This window comes from Pinus tabuliformis, chromosome 9, assembly GCF_031772625.1.
Source record: "Pinus tabuliformis cultivar Carrire ecotype Pingquan chromosome 9, CPIR1, whole genome shotgun sequence".
NCBI classification, from domain to species: domain Eukaryota; kingdom Viridiplantae; phylum Streptophyta; class Pinopsida; order Pinales; family Pinaceae; genus Pinus; species Pinus tabuliformis.
In genome coordinates, this window is record NC_142307.1 from 310,513,203 (window position 1) to 310,526,284 (window position 13,082).

The window sequence follows — 13,082 nt, forward strand, 5'->3', positions numbered from 1 at the left end:
GTTGGTTCTGGTAAGTCGGCTAATGCTTTATTACTTTGGGAAAAGTATTTTCTATAATAACTGGTGGGTGGTAGTTGCAATATGAAGTCCTGAATTATTTTTGAGATAATTGCAGCATTTAAAGGGGATTTGTGCTTGTAAATTAGAAATGTCATGTGCTTGGGTTTGTTTCAGATGTGGAAATTATTCAGTTTTTTCTGATGGTCCCAAACAGGTCTTCAGGGTTTCCATGCCCTGTGCATGTTGTTGTTGGACACGGCAATTGCATCCAATTCTGCAAAAAATGTTGTTCTTTGTGAAATATAAAGGACCTTTTATTTGTGTGAAATCCAGGTATTGTAACCGCTGCTCTGATAAAATTTAAATATATTGTTTTGAAATTGCATGGTTAGTGGTCTGGATGCTATAATATGTATTCACTGTACCAAACTCTGTAGTTATGCTCTCATAAGCAGAGAGCAGCTGAAAGATTTCCATAAATTACATATTAGATAGGGCTTTTGGCATGCTTCTTCTATTAAGAGAAGATTATGGACAATAATTCATTTACTATCTCCATTGTAGTTTCTTTATGCTGCTTCTTTTAAAAGTAATTGGAACCTGTATTGTCTTAATCAAGATGTATTATTCCTTATTAAATTTGTTATTGCATATAGATAAGGGAGGTGCTCTAGCCCAGATCTTATTTTGCTATTGCACGTAGAGAAAGGAGGTAATCTAGGCCTGTCTGGTGATAATGTGATGGTATTTTAATAAAATGAAGAATAGAACCATATCTTGGCAGGGATTAATTATTTATTTTACTTGTCATATTTGAATAACAATAAACTACTCTAAGCCAGTCTGGGATGATGTGATGGTATTTTAATAAGATGAATTACAGAGCCATATCAGGGATGAATTAGTTATTTTACTTCATATTTAAATAATAATAAACTAACATAGATCCTGTTAAACAGGGCTGTATATTTGAATAACAATCAAGGTGTATATTTAAATAACAATTGTAAATAAACTAGCATAGATCAATGTTAGCCCGGCAGGATATATTGTGTTATTAGTTGTTGAGAGGTAGGAATCTCAAGTTTTTGATCCTTAATAAATTGTGTATTATTTGTTGAGAGGTATGCATTTCAAGTTTTTTATCCTTAATAAATTAATTTAACATTGATTTATTGGTTAGTTTTCTCTCAAGGATTAAAAAAAAGCCTGGTTCAATATAAAATAGTATATGCTAAAATTCAATTTGAGATGGTTCAGCATAAAATTTTATATACAAAAATTCAATTCGAGATTTTTCCATTGAGCTTTAGGTGTAGTTTACTTTGCAGTTTTACAATGTAAAACTATTTTTTTGGGTGGGTATTTTCTAATGTAAAGTTGATTCCAGAGGGAGTTCTTGACGTTTGTTGTTTATTTATGTAATAACAATTATATCTGTCTCTGTTTGTGTTGAATTGAGAAAATATCCTTCTCTGAGCTACGAGAAATATCTGGACTTGAGTTACGAACTTACCTTCTAAATCCAGGATGCAAAATTTTGCTGATGAACTCGTATTTTATCTTGGAAGGTTTGATGGCTTATACCGTTAGTTTGTTGAAACATATAAATAGCCCATTGTCCATGCATTGTGTGGTGATCTGACAAATAAAAGAATTTGTCATTTTGTTTCTTAGCTATAGCAATGATCTGATGCAATAAAACTTTGATTTAGAAGTCATTTTTCCAGATTCAAATAGAAGTGTTCATCTTTTATTTATTTAGTAGTGTATATATTAATGGGAAGGACTATCCTGTGTACATGGTTATGGTCATATGTACCATATTTATTTTCCAATTACTCACTTTCCATGAGATGCATCTGATAATAAGTTGGTACCAACTTTAGTGCCATGTCAGCTGAGCTGTGGTCTCACTGTAAAGACGTAAAATTGCCCAGTATTAACACAGTAAATTAAGCAGAGATTAAATGTACCTGAATGATACCCTTCACACACCAAACCCCATGCTTTAGAACTACAATCTGTGAGTCATCTGGATGCAAAGATTGTAGCTCTTGCCTCACAGCCTCAATACCTGCATTATGCTCCATTGACAACTGCATGGCAGCTATTTCTCCTGTAGACTTGACCAATTTTCCCAAAACAGCACGGGAATCTCCCAGATTGGCAACATAAAGCACCCCACCACAAACCACCCCTACTAAACAGCAAGACCCAACTGCTGCAAGCTGTGGATTTGTAGGCCATGCCTTAACAATGGACAAAAACCCCTCTTCTGTTGCTAAAAAGGCCTTTCGAATCACATCAGCAGACATCCCCTGCTGCTCCATTGCAAATTCTGCAAAATTACAGCCCCCACTTAGTACTGTACAATGGATAAACTCACAATGAATGTTGCACCATTACAGTCAGCCATCTTTCAGAAGTAAATCAACCAACAAGTTCAGCCCTTCACTGAACAATCAACCAACCAGTTACCAAAAAAAGAATTCAAGCAAGAAGACATATCAAGGCCTTCTGTAAGCATAGGCACCTTCAATGGAGTATCCATGTTAGAAGGTTCCTGGTTGCTGGCCACTGTGTCTACTTTCACAAGTTGTATATTTTCTCCAACTTTGAATTCTTGTGTCTCTTCAGCTCCATTCTGTACAGATTGTTCCTCCTGGTCATCCTTACTACCATACTTGAAACAAGTCATTCATACTACTGAAATGGAGCAGCCCTGCTGCTAGATAAAGCTCAAACTTGATGAAGATCTTACTGTTATTCAAAACTTTTTGCAGGGTTATGATTTGAAACCCTGCTTCAACTGAAACCCCAAGTGTAGAAGATAGTTTTGATTTTGAAATGCTAATAGTATAGACAGTGGATGTCAACAATATCACTGACTGCCAGAACAATCTGCCCATGCATATGCTCTTCCTTGCTTATGATATTGAAGATAGGCAAAGGAAATTATACCAATGAGATAGATCAATGCTTCAGAGAATGAAGATCGGTGTATTGCTGGCCCAAGTTGGGCTCCCAGGAAAAATAAGAGAATTCTCAGCCATATACCCAGAAGTGCAGTTCTGATATGAATAGATTTTAGCAGCAGATTGGGGAAATCAGTCCCTGACTTGGCCAAAAAATAAGGGGTGTTATGGTAAGGAGAACAGAAAAATTTAACCCTGCAATCATATCATCTAAATTTAATTTATAGCACTGGCCTGACAATGGTATCATAACAGAATAGAAATCATGATCAGGTACATCTTGTTTCTAGCATTATTTTCCTTCCAAAATTTAACTCACTTCTTTTGTGGACCCCAAGGTTCATCATTCAAATTCACAAAGCTACTTTGAATCTACTGAGGGTTAAAATGGAACTATTTTGTATTTTTGTGTGTGCCTGTGTAATTGAAGCTGAACATAATTGCAAGGGTCATCTTTATTCTTCCCTGGAATTTACTACAGGTGCTGCGCTTTCTGTTATATGTAATAGGATGTTTCCCTGAAAGGTTTCCCATGCTGAATAGGATTTATGTTGTGCACAAATGCAAATTTAAGGTTCCACACATCAAAATTTAATGCACTCCAAGTGCTATGCTTTTTCTGATTTTGATGCCAGCTGACTTATCTTAGGATTTATGTATGCAATGCAATTCTAGGGTTCTGTACATTGCAGTTTATGCTCCACGTGCTTTGCAATTTCCGTGCCTCCCAGAATATTACATTCTCGATTCTCTGCACTCCGACCTTGTTGCCCCGGACACCCATTAACGACAGCAACAACGACAACCGAAGAAGAAAAGTATTATGAAGTTGAGGTTGAAGATGCAGAGGACGAATCAGATTCTGATGTTGGGGAGATAAAGACAACCAGCAAGTAAAGGGCAAGGGATTGAGGTGGGCTGATGTAGACGACAATGGATTGGATAAGGCGCAAAAAAGGCTCATAGAAGCTCTGCCTCCAAAGTTGTCTGGAAGGAGCAAGGCCTTGATGAAACATATAATTTGTTTATCAGAAGAGGATGATCCATCTGAATTAATCATGAAGTGGGTGAGAATAATGAAGCCCAAAAGAGTAGATTGGCTTGCAGTCCTCAAACAGATGTAGGAACAGAACCTCAACCATCCCCTCTTCTTCAAGGTCAGTGGCTTTTCAATTATTATAGATGTGCTTCTTAAATATAGATGGACTGAGTAAATTATTAACCAAGTTGATCTGTATGACATTTTCTTTTCAGTCCACTAATGCTTTTACTGCTCTGCAATTTATGCCATATGCCATACGAAGCTTCTTGGCAGTGTTATCAGACTCTTCCCAGTCCAAGTGGAGTCGCGAGTTTGACTATGTTTTAAGAGGAAACAGAGTCTAATCAGCTGAATCTGAATCAATCCCGACTTATTCTTTAAAGTTTAACTCATAAATATCACCCAAACTCACTGTTACCACTCAAATTATCACCTAGGAGGAAAAGTCCTAACCTCAATGGGACAGCCTAGACGCATAATAGGCAAGCCACTCACTGTCACCTTGATGGCCTTGCCCGACCAAGGAGACTGCCTATCCCAGGGGGAATCCGCATGATCAATTTAAACTTAGATTGTTGGGAAAGAAATTGGAAAATACTAGCATGAATTGACTACTCTTATGCTTAACTCAATCAAATCGATTCATTCGTCAAAGATGTGAGAATACACAAAATTCATATACTCGTTAAAATTCTAAGCTTCCAAGAGCAGGCATCCATATGTTCTAAGGCTAACTGTATCAGACAATCAGGCTACCGCAGGCACTCCATGCATTTGTTCATCTAATCGAAAATCACGGCCTCTTCCTCTTCCACGACCTACAATCCCATCTGTGCCATAGACAATGGGGCCCATATTATATAATCAGTTGCTCAGTCCAATCACATTGAACCCAAGGGTACTTTTTGGCAAATGACATTCACTAGCCAATTGGATAAGCGGTTCTCTGCTTGAGATTTCTGAGTACCAAAATTACTTCGTTGCACCCTCCTTTGGTTAGACACAGGTGGAACCCAAAAGGCTCTAAAGATTAGAAGTCTAGATGGAGGGCGTCTAAACATGAGAAGGTCTAGATGGAGGCCAACTATTTGCGAGGAAGAGAGGTGGGCAGCCCCAGGCCTTAAGAACATAGTCGTGGGCCTTTTTTTTTATACGGAATCTCCCCATTTTTTGAGTTGAGTGGGGTCGCAGGCCTTAAGGAGAACATGGGCTGGGCTTCTCTTTTTAACATTAGCTCCCATTTTTTTGATTAGAACGAGGTCGTAGATCTTAATAAGAACATAGGGTTGGGCTTGAGCTCTTAATCTTCTTTATTGCTATGTTACCAACCAGCTCTGTTGAAAAAAACAGAGTTTTCAGGGTTCTCCTGGGAAACCCAGCTGGGCTCTGCTGCTGACCTTAGTTAACTAGGTCACGAGTCTGACTCTGCTGACAACTTAAACTTGCCATTATTAAGTCATCTTTGTGAGCACTTGTGGGTTGGAACCTGATTGTTGAGCGCATTTCACAAAAATTAAGCAAAACACACCTTTTTATCTGATGCCCCTCCAGTGGACTTGCGGTCGAAAATTTGATGAGGGATTATAGTCCCAGCCCAAAACTAATTGCTATTTTTTTAAACAGAGTGTGCTGAGGGTTTTGGGGGTTGCTGAATCGATCCTTTGCCTAAGAAGATTGGAAAATGAAAATTTTACTAATTGTTTGCTGGAAAAGTGAAGTTTGCTGCTTGTTTTGGATAATGCATATCAAGCTTCATCGGTGAGTACCTCATGAGTTATACACTGCTAGACAAGTCAAAATTGCACGCACATGGACATATGCCTTTAAATATGTGACAATGGATTAAATAATGTGTCCTCTTTAGTTGGTGGTCTGCACTCATATAAGCTATATTCTTCTCTTTTGGAAACTTTCCAGTTTTGTCACTCAACATTCTCGTAGATGTTTTCTTCCAAATTGTAGGATATAATTTCAGATGTAATTTCCAGCATTATTTCTCAGTGTGCCCATAAATCAACACTGCAATGATTGCAGTGATTCCTGGTGTTGTCTTTTGAGTCACTGAGCAGTGGTGAAAGTCCTATTTCTGTTCGTTTGCTTAGGAGATTTTTGATGTTAGGTACCTTTCCTTGGTTTTCCATTTCCCCACTGCTGGTTTTCTGTTCTTGTACTCAATAAATAGAGCCTTCTTACCAGCATCATTAAGGTTCTTTACTTCAAATGGGGTAAATTCCTTTCTGATGTAGCCATGTAGTTCTCCTCAATTTTTTATCAACGTTTGAGGAACTTCTACTTTGAGATTTAGCAAGCTTGTTGGTTTCTTATATTCAGTGGTGTAGTCCTGAACAATTTTTCTTTTGTTTGTGAAAATATCACAATTAAATGGATCTTCTTGATATCCAATATCGTAGAACTGATCCTTCAACAGCATTTTGAATGTCTGCCATGATACTATCGAGGGTCTCCTTTGCTGCTTCAAAGATTGCATATAGCTGTCTCACCTTAAAGCATGGTGGAAGATAACGAGGAAGTCCTCAAATTCAGAAGGTTTCAGGCTGTTTAACCTTAGTATCCTCTTGATGAGAATTTCCTTCTTTCTTGAAATTTACTGAGCATTCCTCTTTCTTTGTCATTCGATGGGTCATCATTTTTGTTAACATACCAATATTTGTTTTTAACCGACTAAGGATGATCTTTTGTTATTCTCTTTCTTCTTGGTATTGTTTGTCAATATGAAAGACCAAATACACAATGCATGGGAGATGTAAAATATGATCTTTATATCAAATGGGGCCATTGCATACAATGAGGCAGATCTCCTTTTATATTACTGGTTATTTGTTGTACAACTAATTTCCCTAATCACGTTATTTACAAGTGAATTTGAATTAATCTTACCAAATTTTTTAGTTCCTTGAAGTTTATCTATTATGTTATCAATGCATGGCAATGGATATCAGTTTTTAAGGGTATGGATCAACAATCGTCAACACTTTTAACTGCTTTGAAGTTTTGCTCTGCTCTGTTGGATCAGGTGACACACTTTTAACCGTTGATTTGAAGTGTGACTGCTTTTTCCAAATATCAGTTGAGTTGACTGCTTGTCCAATAAAAAAAATTTAAAATAAAATTAAAAAAATTTAAAATAAAAATTTCTAGAAAACATTGGCTTAAATCAAGCCATATGGAAAAAATCTAAAGAAAATAATAAGCTTTCAGCAATTTATCGATTGCTATATACCTAGCATACCTAGCAGTGGGCAGTATAATAACAAGAAAGAGGCTAGGTACACTCATTTGATAAAAAAAATCTCACCACTCCTTATTTTTGTTCTAGCAGTTAATGTTGTATTAACTAACAGTTTATTAAAAAAATCAACAATAGAAATCAAATAGAAAGCGGTATGGTTCAATGCCTAAACAGTGGATATCAAGCTCTACAACATATACTTTTTTCATCATTTGATAAAAATCTCACCACTCCTATTTTTGTTCTAGCATTAATGTTGTATTAACTAACAGTTTATTAAAAAAATCAACAATAGAAATCAAATAGAAAGCGGTATGGTTCAATGCCTAAACAGTGGATATCAAGCTCTACAACATCTTACTTAGATTTTCGATAAACAAATTGCACAATGAAAAGGATGCCAACTTTGATGGTTATTGCACATCCACCATAGAATGTGTCTTGACTCCTTATGTTCTTGTTTCTTCCGTCAAAGTCCAATATAAGTGTTTAAACATATAACGAAACTTCTCTTGCAAAGTATTTACACTAGTTGAATTTAATGTGATTGTATATTTTTTGCATATAGAATATTTTTGAATTTGATTGATAAAAACGATGTCAATTATTTAACATTTTTTTCGTCAAATTTTAAAATAGTTTCGAAATCTAATTAAAATAAAAATAACTTGGATTTTTTTTTTCTATTTGTTTACTACAACGAGTCTTTTAATATTTTTCTCTGCTTGAATTGTACTATTATGACAATATTTGCACTGGAGCTTATCATGAAAGAGACAAGGTGGTTGCAAATTACATATCAATTCCCAACATTGAGCGAGATGTATGCACTATATGGCAGAGTAATAAAAGCTATGACACACCTGTACATATGTCACTAAATCTGACACACCTTTACATATGTCACTAAATCTGGAGTGGCTTTATTTAGAGTTGGCTCGTGATAGCGAAGAAATTCTTTCAAAGTTGGTGCTGGTCTTTAATGTTCATGTTGATAAATGTTTAATAATATTAATGGTGTAAAATGTAATTAATTTAATTACATTTTTTATTATTATTTTTGGGTGAAATGTTTGATATATTATATTATAATTTTGGTTACTTAAAATAAAATAAAAATAACATTATTAGAATAAAAATTATAAGTTATTATTTATTTTATCAATTTTAGTTGGGTAGTTAAGGTAAATTTGAAATAAAAATAAAAATAACCCTATATTAAAATAAAAAGTTATTATTTTTTTAATTAATTTTTATTGGGTAGTTATGGTAAATTTGACTTGGTCAAGTTAGTTTTTGAGCTCTGAGTTTATGAGAACCCATGGTATTGTCCATGGGATTTAAATCCCTTTTTAGTAGATAAAGAGTTAAAATGGATCTAGATTGGTATTAATGATAGACAGTTTAACAAATTGTTTAAATTAAATGCTTTTTAACTAAATAAATTATATATAAGAGAGCCTTCTAAGTTATGTAAGTTTGAGCCTTTTAATTGAATTGTGTATAAATGTTAATATCTTTAAAATTTTGAAATATCAATAGTGATTTTAGTAAACTTTTTTAAAAATAATAAAATTTTAATATTTAATAAAAATAATGAAATTAATATAAGTGAGACAAAATTATCATTAAATCTAAAAAAAATAGATTTAAAATTTAATATAAATGATATATTTAATTATCAATTATTTAACAAGTATAATTTCTCAAATATATTTTGAATTAAAAGAAATATAAAGTTGAATTATAAATGATTTAATAACTTTTTATATTAATACAATGTGAATATCAGCTATTTAAATCATTTAATATATTAGCCTAAATCATTTATCAATTATTGAGAGGGGTCAAATTTTTTGAAGTGAAAACCTTTAGTGCAAAACCTGAAGAAATGTTTGCATGCCAAAAAATTTGATCCCTCTTAGCATTTAATAAATTCAGAATTAATATGGATCTACACTGGTTCTAATTAGTGTACCATGTCATTGCTACTCAACAAGTATTTAATCTTATTTATAAATTAACATAACATTTATTATTAGGCTTACCAATCTAGTTCCAAAATGACAATGGTATGTTTACAACATTTGATTGAGTGATTACACTTGTGACTCAATAACAAGGTAATATTCAACTATGAAAGACATAATTCCACTAGGAGGGTATGCTACCATTTGGTTCACTTTCCATATACTTCATGATAATTGTTCTTTTTTTGCAAGGTGTTGGTTCTCATTATTACTTTGATTATAAACAACATAGATAATAAATCATAACACTGGTTCAACATATACCATTCATGAATTTTAAGGTTAGCATTGAATATAGTAGTAATACATAAGCATACTCTTGTATGCTCCTCATAGTACAATGGTATTTCCCGTAAATTAAATCTTGTGATTATGTTGGAGTCCTCAACAATAACTACATCCTTTTGCACAATGCCCTTGAGGAACTTGACTCCTTGATACATTGTTAGTGCTTTCACTTTTTATTAGTTGCTTGTCCCTATCTCCAAGAAAATTTTAATTTATAGGGACCTCTTCCACTTAGCAAAGCACAAAGCAAGGTCTTGATCTCCATTGAATCCATTCCCTCTAGTTTCATAGTGTTGGCATAAAGAATTTTAGCTACTGGCTGCTCTTTGGGTATCCCTAAAATTCGTATACCTTGGCTCATTACAGTGATGAATCAGACAAGTGTATAATGTGATTTCAATGACACCTTATCTCATTTGTAGTGAACATTTCTACCAGCTCCATGCAGAGGACCCTCTTTTCAATATGTTTTCAATTCTATGTTTTGAAATTTTTTTAATTAGAAATGTAAAATCATAAATTTAATTAATTATATGTTTTAAATTTTATTTTTAAATTAAAAATATAAAATCATAAATTTAAATGGTTCAAATTACATTATAATGCACTTAATATTTATAATATGGGTAGCCCTTTCCAAATTTATACTTTCCATTATATATTAAATATTATCCATTAAAATGAAAATAAATATTGACAAATTTTAATAATAATAAAGAATTTGGCATGTTAATATTTTATTAGTAATTTTAAAATTATAAATTACAATTTTTGAAATTATATTACATTTTTCATGTATTATTGTATATAATATTTATAAAATTAAATAAAATAACCATATATTTAATAAAATTTTTATTATTATCAATTTTATGGTTTGAAATTTTCCAAAATAAAAATATAAAATTATAATTTTAAATGGTTCAAATTTCATTGTAATTCACTTGATATTTATAATATTTATGGGCTTTTCCAAGTTTATGTTTTTTACTTTATATTACATATTATTGATTAAGATAAAAACAAATATCTACAGATTTAAATAATTGCATGGAGAGACTTTAGTCCAACATGAATGATTACATGGGAGATTTTAGCCCAAAGTGAATGAGATGTTCTAAGGTTATGTAATGTTATTTAAACTTGTTAATTTAGTTAAATTACATAAATATAATATAAAATAAAATAAAGTAAGAATTATAATTATTAATAATTAAACCATTTTAGATTCATCTTAACTCTAGATTTAGATAGCCTACAAAGGGACCAAATTTCTCAAGGTACAAGCTTTTCCTTTAGATCCATCTTAAGAGTTTGTTCTATTTGCATGGTTTGGGAAATATTACAAAGACCCAGGATTTCACATGAATGAGAGAGACAATTTACTTGATGTGGTTTATAAACATGTATATGCATCTCCTAGACGGGGAGGAGCATGTGGAGGGATATGGAGGTGAGTATGAGATTGTTTTGTGTGAGAAATCCATCACAACTTGTTAGATTTCTCACTCTACAATGTTTCTATGTGCTTCAGTTTGTGCTAAAAGGAAATTTAACACATGTTAGATTTTCTTTTACATTGCAATGTTCTTAATCTAGAACACATTAGACTTATTTAGTCCTAAAATGTTGTTATGTTCTTGTGTTTGTGCTAGAAGGAAATATAGCATGTGTTAGATTTATTTCAAATTTAAATATGCTTGTGTTTGTGTTGAAAAAAAAATTTAACACAAGCTAGATTTCTTATACTCTACAATGTTGTTGTTGGCAACGTGTATGTATTTGTGGTAGACATAAATCTAGTACTTGTTAGATTTCTCACTCTACAATGTTTCTATGTGCTGGAGTTTGTGCTAAAAGGAAATCTAGCACATGTTATATTTTATTTTATATTGTAATGTTGTTAATCTAGCACACATTAGACCTATTTAGTACTACAATGTTGTTATGTTCTTGTGTTTGTGCTCGAAGAAAATATAGCATGTGTTAGATTTATTTTAAATTTAAATGTGCTTGTGTTTGGGTTGGAAGAAAATTTAACACAAGATAGATTTCTTATACTCTACAATGTTGTTGTTGGTAGCGTGCTTGTGTTTGTGGTAGACATAAATCTAGCACTTGCTAGATTTCTCACTCTACAATGTTTCTATGTGCTCTAGTTTGTGCTAAAAGGAAATCTAACACATGTTAGATTTTCTTTTACATTACAATGTTGTTAATATAGCACACATTAGACTTATTTAGTCCTAAAATGTTGTTATGTTCTTGTGTTTGTGCTAGAAGGAAATATAACATGTGTTAAATTTCTTTCAAATTTAAATTTGCTTGGGTTTGTGTTGGAAGAAAATTTAACACAAGCGAGATTTCTTATACTCTACAATGTTGTTGTTGGCAACGTGCTTGTATTTGTGGTAGACAAAAATCTAGCACTTCCTAGATTTCTCAACCTACAATGTTTCTATGTGCTTGAATTTGCGCTAAAAGGAAATCTAACACATGTTAGATTTTCTTTTACATTGCAATGTTGTTAAACTAGCACAAATTAGACTTATTTAGTCCTAAAATGTTGTTATGTTTTTGTGTTTGTGCTAGAAGGAAATATAGCATGTGTTAGATTTCTTTCAAATTTAAATGTGCTTGTTTTTGTGTTGGAAGAAAATTTAATACGAGTTAGATTTCTTATACTCTATAATGTTGTTGTTGGCAATATGTTGTATTTGTGGTAGACATAAATCTAGCACTTGCTAGAATTCTCAATCTACAATGTTTCTATGTGCTTGACTTTGAGCTAAAAGGAAATCTAACACATGTTAGATTTTCTTTTACATTGTAGTGTTGTTATATTTGTGGTAGACATAAATCTAGCACTTGCTAGAATTCTCAATCTACAATGTTTCTATGTGCTTGACTTTGAGCTAAAAGGAAATCTAACACATGTTAGATTTTCTTTTACATTGTAGTGTTGTTAATCTAGCACACATTAGACTTATTTAGTACTACAATGTTGTTATATTCTTGTGTTTGTGCTAGAAGGAAATATAGCATGTGTTAGATTTCTTTCAAATTTAAATGTGCTTGTGTTTGTGTTGGAAGAAAATTAACACAATCTAGAATTCTTATATTGTACAATGTTGTTTTTAGCAATGTGCTTGTATTGGTGGTAGACATAAATCTAGCAGTTGCTAGATTTCTCACTCTTGAATGTTTCTATGTGCTTGAGTTTGCGCTAAAAGGAAATCTAACACATGTTAGATTTTCTTTTACATTGCAATGTTGTTAATCTAGCACACATTAGACTTATTTAGTCCTAAAATGTTGTTATGTTCTTGTGTTTGTGCTAGAAGGAAATATAACATGTGTTATATTTCTTTCGAATTTAATTTTGCTTGTGTTTGTGTGGGAGGAAAATTTAACACAAGCCAATTTCTTATACTCTACAATGTTGTTATTGGCAACGTGCTTGTATTTGTGGTAGACATAAATCTAGCACTTCC